Genomic DNA, 18,526 nt, shown 5'->3' with positions numbered 1-18,526 from the left:
AGTAAAATGTTTAATGCCGACATATCGCAGTTCATCCAACTTATATGATTTCTAGCAGTCAGTATAAATAATGCTTCCTTCTGTGACATTTTCCTTTATGATGTTCAAACATCAGTGGCCGAGCGATAAAGTCGCTGAACACTGGTAGTTCGGTCTGAGGTTTGAATCCCGCAAACGGGCTGAGTGTATGGACAATTTAATGGTTTTCTCTACATGTAACGTGTATACAAGCCAGTTTCCCTTAGAAAGTCCTCCGCGTAGGCCTCTCTTCCCTTAGGGAGATAGCCCTCGAGGCTTTGCTCTAATCACATAAACCAAACCAAACCTTTATGATGTTCCATAAGGTTTTCACCGATCGATCTGGAATAGCGACTAAAACATTCTTTTGATTCTCTGCACAATCCACCGAAAACCCATTGTGGCAGAAGAAGACGTCCAATGTTATTCTTGCTTCTACTGAAAAGGCTTTTGTCTGCTTCATAATTTTTTCCACATCCGCCGAATTTCAACTTAGGCTGAGAAATTAATGCTATGGCACACACCTCACGCATATCTTCCAGTCTACAGTTGTATTGTGGTTCATCTTCAGTTGGAGTTCACAAAATTCAATAGATGTCATCTCTTGATACCAAAAATAGGTGAGCCTGCCTATCAGTTATAAGGAAGGGGATTTTTGTTCCTTCGATCCAATATCTGACTTCTTAATCCTTTCTTCAGAATACAGGTTCATTCCTGCACCTCCATTTCGCTATTGAGTTACCGCTAAAGCATAATTTCATCTCGTGGTTTTTCGATCATAATATTCTATAATGAATGATGTCTTTTCTTTGGAAAAATTATATTGCAGACATTTTGTCATTGGGCAATTCCCAAATTGTTAGATCCATATCATTATCAAAAAAGAATAAAAAAAATAAACCAGTATTCCAATGGCGACTTACAAATATTTCCCCCCCCTAACGGCGGGCCTTCGGCTTGGCCACAACTAAGGCCAGGTGGTAGTCACTTTATTACGGAGGCACCTAATAAACCAATAGGGGTGTGCGGAAAAATCTATGAAGGAACCAGCAGTTATAACCATGCCTTCTCCGGAATTCGAGCCTAGGCCTTTTAGTATCGCAGTCAGCTTCCCTAATCAATATATCGTGTGGGCGATGACTTACAAATATAGAACTATTTAAATTTACGTGGTGTGAAATCGCCGCTTTCGTTAGATTTTGCGCATATATTTTTGCTGCAATTTGCTACGGCCCTTATAATGGAATTATACCACAAAATAGTACTTTTATTTGAATCGTGATGTTTTATACGATAAATAACACCAAGATTGAAAAATTCTTAAGCATACAAGTCTTGCACAATGAAAATATTTAAATTACCTTTGCAAACCTAACTTAACATACTATGTCACTTTATGTTTCTCTTTATATAAGTAATGTACAATTTTCATTATTTATAATATAATAAATTATGTTGATTTAGGGCCACTTTAACCCTGCAAGAAGTATAAATGTATACTTAAAACAAACAGTTTAAGAAATTGTGATTTTAAACATAGCATTAAGAAAATATCATCCAAATATAAAAAAAGTTGCTTTTTACTGATTCTTGAATTTTTTCAGTTTCGTTTCCTCATTTCTTTCAAGTGAATTTGAAGGAATGTTTTGTACATAATTGTTCAAACATATATTTAGAAATCCTGACGACACTCATCTTTATTATCTTGTACAGCAAATTACATTCACAGCATCTTTTATTAATACGTACATACTATATTACAAAAATAACTGAGATGAGCCTCAGTTATTTTTGTAAGAAGCTGATGGTGTAGATGAAATGCTTTTCGTACTTTTCAGATATAATAGTCTGGAAAAGTAAATATGCAACTGATATCAATGCCACCATATTTTCTGCTGGGTCTTTGAAACTTCCCAAATTTTACAGTATCAATATATGCATAATTTGTTTCCACTAATGTTCCATTTTTTCCGCCAAGATGCAGAAATCTATGCAAGCACTTTAGTTAGTTTCAATATTACTTGCACAATAAACAGCAATTGTATGTGAAAACTTCTGCAACAGTGTCTGAAACTGCAACCGATTTCACCGACCATTGGAAATAATTTCATTGATTAATACTTTTATGAACTTCTTTTACATCTGAAACTTCTGTAATAAACTGTTTTAGAGAGATGTATCGATAGGAATTAGAATGAAGCTGAAGAATAGACTTCAATTAAATTTTTTTTCTTTTATATTCCAGGATTTGCTGTACTGAAATATAGTAACTGCCTTCAGACATCTGATGAAAATCTGTACTCAAATTTGTGAGTTTGAAATTTACACGCTAAAATTAATTTTGACCTAATTACTAAAAGTTCTTAATTCTATCGATGATAGCATATATAGTGTGAAAAAGAGCAAAAAATATTTCCTTGCGTAAACATTTGAAATGACTTTTTTTATTATCGTTGTTATTAATCTCACTGACAACACCTACGCTAATTCAAATGAAACGCGAAACGCTGGCGAGAAATTACAATAGGTTTACCATCATTTGTTGGCATTAGAAAGAAACCGGCGCATGCGCAGTTCGTTCAAAAGATTTTCTCATAGGGAGCCGTTCACAGCCATCCCTGTTTTGAGCCGCTAGTGGTCATCGGGGATTTGATGCGTCGTCCGTTGTAACGAACGAAGCGTGCTTGTTTCTATCGCTATTTTACAGTGTCCTTTTGTTGACATATTTGTTGGTCGATTCCGATTTCATTTTGACAAATATGGGTGGATGTGTTGCATCAAATTGTTCCAATCATTCAAAAAATAAGTTTAGGACGTTTCGCCAAAAATGAAGAAAGACGAAGAAAATGGATAATTAATTCTCGTCAAAATCAATGGATTCCGGTCTGAAAAGCATGTTTTTGAGGTAAGTTCAGCCTCGAATTTTCTCATAGAATGTTAGAATAAATTACTCTTCGTATTTCTTTAAAACGTGCATTTTCGTTTAACTATCATTTATTAATGATCAAATGATTTTATAAATACAAAATAAACTGCGGAATGTGTGTGTGTTTGTGCAGTAAATTATAGCCGATACTGTTTGTGATGTTTCTTTTATTATCGTTTGTAAAATTGTACACTACATTTCATGTAAATTTTGTGCTTGGTTAGAAATGTGATATGACTTTTCGTGTTTCAATTTTACTCTACGATTGGTAATTTAAAGTCGCATGCTATATTTTGATGTATTGTCACCAAACCTATTGGTTTGCACCTTTGTTAAAAATTGGATACATAGTTATGATCTAAATTATAAATTATTTAGGTTTTTCGTTATATTAAGATAAATAAATTGTGTATTTGTCTAGGCATTTTGAAGAAGTATTAATTTAAATATTCTATGCATCATTTTGATCCTATTATCATGCTTTTATGTTATAGTAAACCTTCATGTTGTATTTCTAACTATAGTTACTTTAAATTTATTTTCAATGTGTGAACAGGAAATATGTTTTAATTAGCAGTATTAATTAATTAATTTTGCAAATTTAGGGGGGATTTAAAAGTCCTGAAATTTTTAAATTATGCTTTCTATGTGAAAAAATAATTCAAAATTTTCAAGACAAAATAATATGTGGAAATATAACTATGGATGAAGAATTTATAAATATGCAAAATCAGATGAGGTAAATATTCCCTCCTGTTACAATATCAGAACAAAGATCATAAAATGTTTGACTGCACGTGGAATTTTTTTTTTTTTTTTTCAAGAAGCTTATTCAAAATAAAAAGCAGCATGAGGAAAGTTTTGAAGCTCCTGCTTTTAAAAGGAAGAAACTAAATTAGAATCTGAATCGACAGTTTAAGAAGTTTTTACTGTTCAGTTCTGTCTGTGAAAAAGTACATTAGTTTATTGCTGAAAAATTGTTGCTTATCTCTTAGAACAATAGTTATACCCACGAGTAGCTGAATGGTTAAGGTTACTGAATGCTAAGAGTACATTTTCTGTTCTTTTTCTGAACATGCTGTCTGCATGGTTTTTTTATTTTTATTTTTTTTTATTATTTTTTATTTTTAAGTTTTTTTTACGTATAATGTGAATACAAGCCAGTTCTCATTAGAAAGTCCTTCACCATGAGCAGATAGCACTTTTGAGCTTTGTGATAGTCAACTAACCAAACTGTTATGAATGTTAGATAATAAGCTTAACATTGGTGAAGATCTTTCTCGTAAATTTGACATGGAATATCTCTTGGTCTGCTAAATCAAATTTACTTTTGTGTGACCTTAAATCAGAGGCACCAATCGTGAATCTGTTTTGGCGTGTTTTAAGAATTATAAATGAAAAATTTATTGCTACTGTGAAAGAATGCTCAACTAATGTTTACCTTACTAATCAATTCTTATACTATTGTAATGGCTTGCTCTGTTGCAAATTTTTCGCTAACCAGAAACTTTCAGTACTGCATTTCCTTTAATTGTGTTTTTGTTTATGCCCTTTCAGTTATAATTCTTATAATCATAGGGATAATGAAAGTATCTAATTACTTTTTATTTAAGAAATAATTAAGTTTTTTTATTTATGGTAATATTTTGCACAGATTATAAAGTAAACATTTCACACAAGAGAGCATATATTTTTGGGAATATTGTTTAAAGTAAAAATGATATCAGTTTTTAAACATTATATATATATATATTAAGAAAATAAAATTAGGCTCTAGTGTAGAATTGGGTGCCCCTTTGATTAGTGACATTTTTTTTTTTTTTTTTTTTAGGCAATGAAACCTTGCTTCAGGTTACCATGATAGTTTTAACTTTGTTTTAGCTTCCTTATTTAAATGAAAATAGATTGATGTGTACATGGACAAATTTAAGGCAGTGTGCAATGCCTAGTTTGTGCAATTCTAGGATGCTTTTTTAAGTGAAAACATATCGATGTGTACATGGACACAGAGTTCGTGCAATTCTTTTTTTTTCCTTTTACTTATTACATGCTCCACCTTTAGGCACTACAGGAAAAGGAGGAATGCCCCATGGAGGTCTTGCATCTTAGTATACGGTGCAGCCTTGGTGCAATTTTGAAAATTATCACCAACATCAAAATGACCTGTTTAACTACTCATCGTATATGTCCCGTTTACTGCTCATCATAAAGTGGGCAAAAGTAGCCAAATCCCTTGTGCACCAAATACTAGGATTAAACTTTTAAAATCCTAGTATACGGTGCAGCCTTGGTGCGATTTTGAAACTTATCGTCAACACCAAAAATGACCCAAAGAACGTCTATGTATATACTATACACTATATACATAGTATATGCTATGTATAACTATATATATTCTTTGAATGACGCGTTTACTACTCATCATATATGTCCCGCTTTTACTGCTCATCATAAAGTAGCCAAATTCCGTGTGCACCGGATACTAGGATTAAACCGAGGTCTTTTTAAGGTAAACTGGCTCATATCCCAGTTACACATGGGGAAAGCCACGAAAATGCCCATGCAGCCAGCCCATTTGCCGGGATTCGAACCCTGGACCGAACTACCAGTGTTCAGCGGCTTTTACCGCTTGCCCACTGGTGGGCTTGTGCGATTCTTTGACTTCTTATTTTGGTTTTGTATAGCGGCCATCTTGAAATTGTGCCTTCCTGACGCCAATCTTGGTGTCAAAAAAGAATCGCCAAAATACAAGGGACACCCAATTGTAAACTTTTACCTAAAATCACTACTCATCATGACAACAAATTTTTTAAAATGAATTTAGATCAGTAAAATATTCAAGACTATGCAAATTGTAAACAAAAACCAATGCACGTATAAAGAATTCTTTATTTGATTGCAGTCTTAATGTGACATGTCAGAACACTTTTCATATTTTACATTTTATTTATTCATTAAAAATTATTATGCATTCAAGTTTGTTTTCATTTTAAACTTAGTTTTGAAAAGGCATAATAAATTATTTTCCAAAATATAATATCTGTTGTAATGTCCATAGATGGATTTATATTAAAATATAAAATTTTATTTGTTAGAAAATAATACAAATTTTCATAAATTCAACTGCTAAAGAAAAATACACAACAGTACATTTATAACAAATTTTATTACAGCATCTTTACACATATCATTATAACTGAAATCCGACACAATTTATTCTGTGTTGACACAAAAGAAATACAATGCAAGAATATAAAACTCGATCATTATAAGAAATGAACATTCGTAATATGAATCATTTATTATCTTCATAATAAATGGTTTTCTCTCCTTTTAATGCAATATTCAGGTATAGAATCCAGTACAGTTCTGTTATGGGGAAGCTATCGGCAAATTTTTTGCTAAACTCGCCAAGAGACTGGTTCATATGAAGTCGCCAATGTTTACTTCTAAAGTCATTAGAATGTTAACTTTTTTAAGAAAATGTAAAAGAATGTCTTTTCAAAATTGGCAATGAGAATGCAAATTCCAAAGACGTAATGGTCACTTGTATTTCAATCAACAAGCCTTCAACACAAGTTTCCCATATTCTATTATAAAATCTCTGGTTTCAATGATAAATGTAAGAGAATACATGTCAATATAGAATAATGACAATACACCAATGGCATTTTAGGGAAAAAAAAAAGTTTGCTTAATATCAATAATTAAATTTACAGTTATATGAAATAAAATAAACATACCCATTACATGCATCACAAGGTAATTTGTTTAAGAAATATTTTTCCATTCTTATGATACTCAGTTTCATAATATCCACAATTATCTGGGACATTTTTTTACTTCTTCAGCACATAAAGCTCTTGCAATAATCAAAGATCTTTCCATCTGTTTTATAATACTGACGATTTGTTACACAAGACACCACACCGATAAGCACAAATGTATATTACCAAATGAAGAGTTTTTGTTGAAAATAAGGAGGATGAATTATTCCAATACTTATATTTGGAATTAAATCATGCACACAATCAAGTTCTAGATATTCCTTTGTTAATCATTTTCTTTATCATTCAGGACTGATCAATATTCTTGAACAGAGTGGTGTGACAATGGATATTGCACATATTTTTTAGTCCACAAAGCACCAATTCTTAACTTCAATAAACTAAGATATATCCTATGCATTTTTACACCTGAGAGCCATTTCATGATAAAAACACTCCTTTCTTCATTATGAATACCTGAGACAAAGAAAGAAAAAACAGAACAAATTTATTTTTTAGTCTTTAAAATCATATATCATATAACTATTATACAGGTGAAATGTTATAAAGACCTATGTATGTAACTTTGTAAAGATTTATAAATTAATATCATAATATATTTATAGAGCTTGGGTCAAAATTATTATTATGAAATATAATTATTGCTGTATGTCTCTTTTTCTTTTTAATAAACAACAAGGTGTTAGCCGAGGTTTCCAAGCCTCGTTATCAAAGTGTACGTGGTAGGGCCTTATCATGTCAGGAAAAGTGCAATGACAGAAAAGGATACCGGACGTCCCTTGCAGTCACACTTCATCATTCTTTTTTTAATTATTTCAAATTTTCAAATTTTTCATGTTCCAAAACGAAAAGTCCCTAGGCCATTTTCCAGTAGAAGCAGTCTGGCTAATTCTATCTTTGGATTTCTTAACAGTGAGATTTTTTATGGGGTGGGGTAGTTAGCCCCACACCCAACCCCCAACCTGGAGGACCAGTTCCCTGATATAATCCCCAGGGGCAGGGTGCCCGGCTATACCCCCAGCCGCTGGTTACCCATTTTAGTCGCCTTTTACGACATGTATGAGCTACATTGGGACTATTCTTTCACACCCGATCACCACACGGGTATATTAGTAGATTGATTTGTGCTTATTCACTGTGAATAATGTGAAGAGCAAATATTACTTGAGCTGAACATGTAGTACTATCCAGAAAGAGTCCATACAATTATTGCATAAATAGAAATATTAAGAGTTAGATTGTGCAGAAAGAAGACATTATGGAATTTGTCTTTTTTCTACACTACTACACTATGCCATGTAATATGTTCTTTCTACACTACTACACTATGCCATGTAATTGCAGGATACAAAATCTTAAATAATGATGAACATTTTAAGAAACAGAATTGAAATACAAAATAGAAACTTTGGGAACTTGAGAAGTAACTGAGTATAAAGAAAATTTTAAATAATATAAAATCTTCAGTAATACCAAAAACTTGGTTAAATAACTAAATAAGCAAAGAATAATAGCTACAAGTCCAGAATAAATTATGATATTTAGCATTTAAATGTATAATAAATATGCTTCTTAAATCTCAGCTGCTCAGCAACGATGACACGTAGATATTTAGCAAAGGCGCTTGTAAATACAATATAGAAATTTCAGGACCTTGAGAAGTAACTTAATATAAAGCAAATTAAAAATTACATAAAATCTTGAGTAATATTAAAAACTTGGTTAAATAAGCAAAGAATAATATATACAAGTCCAAAATAAATTTTGGCATAAAGCAATTTAAATGTATAACAAACATGCTTCTTAAATCTCAGTTGCTCACCAAAGATGACACGTAGATATTTAGCAAAGATGCAGTTTGAGAGAACTTTAAAAATTACTTTTAAAGACAGCATCAATGTTACTTTGCAAGTGTCTGAAGTTTTCTTTTTTTTTTCTTTATTGGACTTAATATCGTCATTTTTCCTATTGCAAAGATTCTTGAGCATGATATTTGTTGATATCCAAATTATCAGTTTGCTTATACTTTCACTTGTATGACCATTATCACAAATAATATCATCAAAGAGCATTTCTTTTAATTCTAAAATTTTAAAAGTCAAATTTGCAACAATTTTCCTCTGATTTTGTTCCAACAAAAAATCTTCATATTCTTCACTACACAGCTTATTTACAATTAAATAATTATACATAATTATATTTACAATAAATGGTTTTGGCCACCTGAGTCCACCACGATCAAGATTCTTTATAAGATCATACGTTTGATCATGATTAACTGTGGAATTTATTGTAATGTTTTGTTTGCAGGTACAGCATTTCACTTTCTTTAAAACTGCATGACAACAGTAACCACCCAAATAAGTCAGAACTGGCAGATGGCTACTAATGCCCTTCACATCACTCTCCGTAATATTTAATGATGAGTAATATACTGTATTATCTAATTCTATAATATCATGAAGATTATCATCATATTCAAATGATGTTAAAGGGACAGTAGTATTTTTAATAATCAATTCTAACTTAATACTTGATTGTATTCTTAATTTTTTTTCACATTCTAATAACTGTCTCATTGAAATATGATACTGAGAACCAGAAAGTTGTCTGTATTTACCAAACCGGGCTTCAAGAGCATCAGTCTGAATTTTTCCTGGAAGTATATATTTCATTCCAAGCTCTTCAACACAATATCTAGTCAACTCCAGTATACCATAAGTAGTTTGTTTGAGAGCTGCATGAGTTTCTTTTGTAAGCATGCCTGTTGAACATTTCATTGATTCCCATGCATCTAACCAGTTAAGAAACTGATTGAGGAAAATAACTTTTGGATCAGAATCATCTGCTGTTAATGGCTTCATAAATTCACTCTTTTGATGTATACCATTAAACATAGTTTTAACATTCATAATATCCCACCATTTGCATATTATGGATATAAACTCAGATGTATCTGAATAGTGTGGTATTTCATGCAAAGGACCCAAATGAATGAGACCTTCAATAGTAAATTTATTGAAAATCTTAAGAACCAGTTTAATGTTTTGTTTCTCTAAATTAGAAGGTGAAAGACTTTTTAGAGTTAAACCATTAGAAAATGTAATCAGTTGGTCATTTTCAATTTCATGTAGCTTTCTCAAAGACATAAACGAAGCAGTTTTGAAGTGCTTCTTTGAAAGATCTTCAATATTTGGAAAAAACATACATGTACCAGGATTTTTCTGGTTCAGCCAATTGTTCCTTATATTTTTAAATAAATGAACTGCATCTATTATGTAGAAAAGAGGCCTATTCCCATTCATTGGATGTTTGTAAACAAATGAATTACGTGGTGGATTTGAAAACAAACTCATGGCTTTTGTATTTATTGCATTGTTGTCTGTAATAACACAAATAACAATAATTCCCTTATTTTCAAGACCTCTAATCACTTTTTTAATTACATAATGTAATGTTTCAAAATTTATTGTGTTAACAGGCATAATATGTACTACCTCTTTGAATGAAGATTCCAAACTGGATATCATAAAAGCAAATGCACTGGTTGCCGGACTGGAAGAATCAAATGCAGCCCCAACGACAGAGCCTCCTTTGTAATCAAAATATGGCTGAACATAAATTTCATCTACCAAAAGAATCACTTTTCTTTCTCGATCCTCAAGGAAAGTTACACAATTTTTTATATATTTTAAAAAATTTTCATCAATAGTTTCATTACATGGTGACAATACTAAATTGCTACAAATTTTTTTTAAAGTCGAAGAATGAGGCATAATAATACTGCCACAATCCCTTAAAAATTTATATGCATGCGGTGATATGGTATTTAACAAGCATGCTAACACTAGTACATCAGGATTGTATCTAAAATTATTTTTAGGGCAAAGTAAAAGATTCATCTGGTCTTGCAAAAATTTAATAATGCTCTCATTTTTGTCGTTAGAGATAGTTTGCAGTAATTCATTAATTATATCAATTGTTATGGTTAATTTTGAATTTAACTCTTTGGTTTGAAGATTAGCCAATTTATCTAAAACAGTCCTAATTTCATTAAAATTTGTAACTTTATGTGGGAATGTGTAAGGAGATAATTGCATAATAGATTTTTCTTTAATAAATACAAACATTTCTTGATTGTCATTCACAACTACAGAATAATCAATTGATGGCCCAGGACTAAAAACAATATGAATAAAGCAAACAGTTGAGGTATCTGGAACTGTGTATACATGCCAAAATGCTGATATTCCATAGCGATCAATACATGACAAAATATCATTAGAACAATTAATTTTCAAATCATTATTATACATTTCATATTCTTTAAGGCTTTAAGCCTGTAAGGAATTGGTTACACAGGTTTGGATTTCCAGGTAGGTCCGATTTGAACAAAATACATTTATAACAAAAAAACTTGCCAGTAGATTCAGAAAATATCAACCAGTCCCTTTTTATAATATCATTGTTGTTCAGTTTTCTGAAAAAATAATCTTGTGATGGACATCTCATTATTTCGCCAAATTTAGTGGCGTATAACTTAAAATTTATATCCAATTTCTGCACAGGGTGATTACGAGAGAAGTAATCGATAAGATCTGCGCTTATGGTTGTCCACCGTGCTGGATCAGAACTGAAAATACTTGAGGCTGATGTTGTTGGTAGTGATTCAGGCACCACCTGCTTGGAAGCGTCGTTAAGGGGGATTGTTGACAAATGTCTTCCTATTCTTTTAACATTAGCAAATTTAGAAACACAGTATCACATGAAAAAAACTCAGTGAAGTAATGAAAAATTCTGCTGCTACATAAAATACATCTTCAAAATTCTGCTGCAGTAAAAAAAAGGGCATGCTTTATCCTATTATTAATAAATATTTGCCGAATATCACTTTTGTTTTTTTAACGTTTTTTTCGATTAGTATCAATATTGAAAAATAGAGGGCACCACTACTCCATACGGACTGATTGTCAATTTCTATTTTGGGGAACATTTAATTTTTTCTGCATTAAAATATAATTTTTTACTTCTGGGAACGAAGTAACATTCACCATCATACAATTCATTCATTAAAATGTCATTCTTGCGCAGAAAAATATGCATGTACATCAATTTTGTCTAAAACTTAGCAAACCTAAAACGTAATTGCATCTTTTGCCAAGCAGGAAACTTGGCGAACTTTTTCACGCCATTTGTTGTCGATCGTCTCCAGCTTTGCGTCTGCAGAGCTGAACAGGTTTCACTAATGTACTCTCTATTTTTGCCCTCTTCCCCAAGCAATTTAGGACGAAACATTGAATGCTTTCAATAGCCATTTGCAGAATCAGTGGAAATGTTTACTTCCTAGGTCCTTCAGCTAACGAGTCACTCATTGAACGAAAAATTTCTCAAGAGCAATGTTTGTCTGCTAAATATAATTCAAATAATAAATTATTTTACTAATACCATTAATAAATAAATATTCATCTCAGGGTTATGGAGAGAACGTCGAAAAATCATTCGATATTTTTTTATGAAGCGTTAAGATTACCTTTAAAACTCAGTTACCAAGTTGAAATCATTCTACATAAAAACTTGAATGCTGAACTGATATTTATTTTCGGGTAATTTATAGAACTTAATCATAGAAACTGGAGGCCTTCAAATTATACGTATATTTTCCGAATAATTTCATCATATATTAGGTCAGCACTTCACACTGAATACGTGGAAATTAAGCATAACTGACGCTTTTAAAATAGTCTCCAGATATTAGGGATAGTGTGATATACGCTAAATTTTGCCTCTTCAATAATTCTTATAATATGGTGCTTCTTGTTGAATATTTCAGTATTATTTCGTGCATCACATAGTACAAGTTATCTCATTGCGGAAAGGATGGCATAATTTGATGGAAATTTAAAAGGATGGAAAATTATGGAAATTTCTAAGGATAAATCGCAAATAGAAATATGCTATTGCAACTGTCTTGTTTTCTAAATTCTAAAAGCCAATGGCTTGAAAACTACTAGCATATTAGAACATGCAAAATAAAAATGTTTCTTCTTTTAACACTTTTGCCATGATGGATGAGATGTTTCATCTTCCAAGATTATCCGTTGTGCACTAGAGACAAGATATCTCACCCTCTACCCAATAATTTTTTTAATTGCTGCAACCATTCTTGTGACTTATTTAGAACCTTTGCATATCAGTCTCTAATATTGTTTTCATAAAATTTCTACAAGATGGCAGTAATCACAACGTTTTGAGAGCTTTGGCACAATTTTCATATCTGCAGAACTTGTTATGTTTGATACACATTTTACACAATTTTTGCATTTTTTGAAACGAAAAATGAATAAACAAAATCTTCTTTTGATTGACAAGCCAATAAAATATCTCAATTTATTTGATGAAGAGCTTGTTGATGAAATCGATTAAAATGGGAAAAGCAGTTGTAAACTTACTGACTTGTTTCCTATTCAAGCACCAAAGCTCTATCTTCGAAGCCATGGTGATGACTTTGAAGATAGAGCTTAGACATCGCCTTACACACAAAAATAGTAATGGTGGCTATCCACATTATTGGTCATGTGAACAGTACATCACTGAGATATGTATCCAATGGCATTCTATACTAGCAAACCAGATGCTGGGCCCATATGACAAATGCAAGCTATCTACGTTCATTCTCCTTAGTGCTTCCATGTACCATCATGATGCTGTATGCATAACTGTGATTTATCTGACAAGACGATGTGGTACAACTCCTGTATCCAGCGTTGTCATTCATCATACCATTGCAGATGAACCTGTGTCTGCTGTAAGCATCAAGGTAAGCAACAGCAATGGTTGCTGTGCTGACAGTCCCTGATGCTTCAGATTTCAGCGTGAACACTTGTCATCCTACATAGAAACCACATTCCTTTCCTAGGAAACATGATGTTGCTGTACAATCCTGAATGATATATCTGTTCTCATGACAATGATATATCTGTTCTCATGGGTGCTAGTGGATTGGAGCCACTGAAATCCTGCATGACATTTAGTCTAGCCCTCCTGGACCCATCAATTCCATATTAGCTTAATAATCATAGCATCTCAACCAGTACTATCATGGAACAATAAACCACAATTCTGTGGCAGTCGAAATTTAACAGATGCTGATAGAAGTTTCTTCTTTTTACGTGAGGCATAACATAACCTTAACACAAACCAACCACCAACATTAAAATGAAATTTCTGAATGAGAAACTCACCATGCAGTCTTTCTATTCATACATAATTCCCACACAAGTCTTTCTATTCACATACACACAATGTAGATTACTCATACCTACTTTATGTACATGCGCTGGAACGCTTATCATTTGCACCTCCCAGCATACAGTATTTTTCATGCAAATCTCTCATTGGTACATGCAACCTTCATGGTGCAGCAATCTTAATGGCCGCTGTGTATGTGTGTGTGTATATAGAATATATATAAGTAATTCAAAATGTTCAAATCAGACATAAAATTCATAATTTGCACTAATGCTGCAAATTAACTAAATAACATATTTATAAAGATTAAAAATAAGATTAAAGAAAATTATCTCTGAGGAATTAAAGAAAATGAGAATCTTATGCAAAATTTAATATATATAAGCAAAATACATAAATTACATCAATTGTTATTACAATATTATATAATACTGACAATTATTTATTCATTCATTCTTTCATAACAGTGACAACTTTTTTGGCTAATCTTTATTGTATGGCACTCCCTGGTTTTTCTTAAAAAATCGCCAAGGGTTTGGTTTTTTACCAAATCTGGAAGCTTTGCTGTACCAAACATATTTTTGGAAGCCCTAATGTTGATAATGCTGTGTTAATTTGTTCTGGGTACCATCATTTGAGTATCTGTGCTAATGTTAAGTATGGCTGAAGTAAGTACAAGGATGAATGTTGACGGGTTATAGTATGATGAAATTGTAAATTTGAGATTTTTGTATAGGTTAGATGATGGATGACAGACATTTTATTTTTGCATGAAAGCTGGTTTAATTGCTGAGAGATATGAATGTCCTATGTGTAGCATGATATGAAATTGTGTGAAAGGAAATATGTTGTTTGAGTTATCGAAACGAAATTTACAGCGCTGTTCCTAGGCCATTGGCTGCCTGTGTACTTTCCTAAGATTGTCGCCCTTCAAATTAAAAAAGTGCTCAATACTTAATAAAATTTTAGAGTCCAGCTGCCCGTCAGGAACGGCCCAGAAAATTTGTGTTACAAAAATTTAAATTGTTATTTTATTATCATTCAAAATTTATATTTTTGGTTATTTATTCCTCTCTATCTGTTAAGACAGCATTTTGATGCCTTCTTGGATTTGACAAGTTTTTTTAAAAAATTGCCAAGGGTACAGTACAAGTAAATTTTTAACACTTTTTTTGGAGGAGGTATTTTATAAGCATCATTGCCAAATCAAGTTTATTATTGGTGCCTTTCATTCTAGGTCACACAAAACTAAACTTGATTTAGCAAATTTCTGAAAACGATTCAACCTTGAAAGATCATTAGAAATAAATACAGGCATTTCCTCTGCACTTTTCTTTATACAATTCAGAACTCTTTTTTTTTTTTTTTGCTAATATTTAATTTATATGTGAATTCCTTGTAAAATACATTTTAAAGATTTTTTAAGAGATGCTTTAAAATTATCATCAAATGTTAAATCTTATCAGAACAGTCATTACCAACAGAAAGATCTGCTTATCATAAATAGTCATACTGTGGTTTAGAGAAATAGTTGATCATCAAACATGTTACAAATAAGTGAATCATAGCAATATTGGAAAAAAAATACTACACGGTAAATAGCATTTACCTAACTTAAAATATGCAAGCTGTCTGTATATCCAGTCATAAATATTCCAAAATATATAATTAATGTAGATACACTGAAAAAACACACAAAAATGTTTGTCTTCTTAACTTTCAGCATTCCTTTCTTGTTTATAACTCTGCTTGAAAAGGAAACATTCAATTTTATTTCTGAGAAGCATAACAGAATGAGAAAAAATTAATATGCAGAATTCAAAATATTCATTTACTTATTTACATTTGACAGAAAATTGCAAATACGTGTCGAAACTGGCTAATATTCAGTCTTTTCATTTTTATTTATTTCCTAAATTATTATTATTAAATCAAACATTAATTATCTATCAGGAAGCAAATTTAAAATAATAAATGCTAGAACAAAAGCATAATAAAATCATTTAAATTATAGTTTAGCTTTACAGATGATGAAAGAAAAATTTCTTATATTATATTGATGGAGGGTGTACAATGTGGTGTGCATTACTCTAATGTAAGTATACCTAACCTAATTTAATTATGCAATATCAAATTTCAATCAAATATAGATTTCTGCAATCTAGATTAAAAACAACTGCTGAACAACAGACTGAGTGAGTACATTGCAAACCTACACAGCAGTAATAAAATAAAACATTACCCTCTATATCAGGGGTCTCCAAACTCCAAATTTGGCCCACGAGCCTTATCAATTCAGCCAACCAATTTGTAAATAGTTTTATAAAATTTAAAAGAAGCAAGATACCATACACAATAACTATTTTATATAACAAATAATCGATAAATATATTTACAGTCATGCATGTTCTTTCTAAAGCATATTATAAATATTATACTACTGTTTCTAAATTTACAATGAGTAAAATACAGCCAACACTCTATTATAAAATTTGTCATATTTTTTTTTTTATGAGAAAAAAGGTTCCATACCTACTTTCATAGTAGTATTCTAGATTTGTTCATAAAAATTTTTAGCAACAATTTTGTTTAAATATTCAAAAATTTTTTTTTAATGTATATGTTAAAATTTGTCATCGCATTTTGAGCCCCCCCACAAATATGAAATGCCTATGAGCGAGTTTTCATCTGATTAAAACGTGATGCTAAATTGTTACAACAAGCAAGGAAATCTACTTATAAGTAAAATTACATCGCAAACCAAAGAAATCTTTGATATGCTGCGACAAGATTGTTTTTGCAAACGTTTAAACAATTTTAAGAAATTCATGTTAAGTGAAACAACATGAAAGTCTAAAAACCCCATTTCTTCGGATTATCATAGCAATATAGATTCAAATTCATTATATTACATCACCACGGAGTGATGAATTAACTACGTATTGGCCGTCAAAAGATAGTAAAAGAGGTAATATGTCCTGCAGGCTAAAGAAGTTTGGAGACCCCTGCTATATATGAAGCAAATTCATAACATATAGAATGCTTTCATATTATGTAAAAATTACTAAACTGACAGTGCTGATTAATGATAGCTTTCATTTTAATTTTAAATGCTATTTCTGAAAACAAACGTACATTGTGTGCATAGAATAAACACATTTTATAAGAAATAAAAGTTAACAAAAGAACACATAAAAAAAATCATGATCTCTCTAATTGATAAAGGTCAAATAAACTATGTTATTAAGTGCTTTAAAAATATCGCATCGGTTTACCTAATTTTTAACTATAAATGAACAGAAATTAATGCCTACACATAGCAAGTAAAAATTAATCTGATTATCAAATAATACTGATTACAAGCAATCACTACATAACAAAGAATTAACAAATAGAAAGAAATATTGTCCAGTTAACAAACAGTTTATGAATAACTAGCTTTTACATTTACATCGCTTTTAAATAGCATTTTTGTAAAACAAACTGCTAGTTTACGAAAACTGCTGGAGACAAGATAATTCTTAAATGCTATAATGATAAAACTTAAATATTCAACAGATAGCATTAACTTCTTGCATGTTAAGAAGCAAATCTTGTTTAATGTCTCCTCCTATATGAAATTATGTAATTTCCTAATTTCAAAATATTCGGTAACTGAAAATGTTTCAACCAAAAATTAAAATAACACGTCTAAATATCAGTATAGCGTGAGCACTTTCACTACTAATTGCATTGAACACACATGCTAGGCCAAACGATCTTTACTCACCATAAAAGTTTTATTTATTCGAATTAATATAATTAAAAAATTTTGATGAAAAGTACGTAATATGGACAATATAAAAATACTAACCCCGAATAAAAAGAATCCTTACTTACCAGAATGCGTTTCTTATACTGTCACGTTTGTTTTACTTGCAAATATTTTGTTACGTTGCACAAATTCATAACAAAATATGGCGCCAAGAGCTTGTATTTTAACATGAGCGAAAACTTCGCCAAAGATAGCAACACATAATTCTGACGTCACAAATCCAGGGCAACGGTCAGCGCCATCTATTGTCAAAAGGCAGCATTCGTAATTCTCAAAACTTACTCTTAAAATTTTGTAAACCCCCGTCAGCCTCGTCTTCTCATTCTCAGTTTTATTGGTTGAACATTCTTGCGAGTCCCAACAAGCCTCAGCTTCTTTAGGTCTAACCTCGATCGAGGAAATATCTACCGCATCTGCATTATCTTCTGTCTCCTTAGAAATGTTAACATATTTCAATAAAGAACCTTTAATTTTACTAAGCGACTCACTCACTTTCTCTTTCTTTTTGCGTTTTTCATGTCCACTTTGGTGTTTTCTTTTATATCCATCAGACATTTTTCGCTAAAAAAAATATTTAAAAAAAGCTTTTATAAATTGCGCTTAAAAGTTTAAAATAATTTTTTAACCTTCTGATATACAGTCGGTCACAAAAGTATTCGAACACCGGTACCCATTCAGAAAATTTACTTTTCCGTTGAGAAACAAAATTGTCTCCAGAGTCTATCTTGGTTC

General features: G+C 31.4%; 1 long non-coding RNA gene across 1 annotated transcript; it reads right to left on the bottom strand.

Moving 5' to 3' along the window:
- Positions 1-6,091: 6,091 nt before the first annotated feature.
- Positions 6,092-18,077, bottom strand: LOC146996772 (uncharacterized). The gene is made up of 2 exons (XR_015041661.1): positions 17,860-18,077; positions 6,092-7,188 (listed from the first exon to the last, which is right to left on the bottom strand). It is a non-coding gene; the product is annotated as an uncharacterized LOC146996772 (long non-coding RNA).
- Positions 18,078-18,526: the final 449 nt, after the last annotated feature.

The sequence above is a fragment of the Stegodyphus dumicola genome, chromosome 6 (assembly GCF_044657685.1).
Source record: "Stegodyphus dumicola isolate Sdum_Otavi_A_Nest chromosome 6, ASM4465768v1".
Taxonomy (NCBI): Eukaryota; Metazoa; Arthropoda; class Arachnida; order Araneae; family Eresidae; genus Stegodyphus; species Stegodyphus dumicola.
This window is presented reverse-complemented; position numbering and strand designations above follow the sequence as displayed.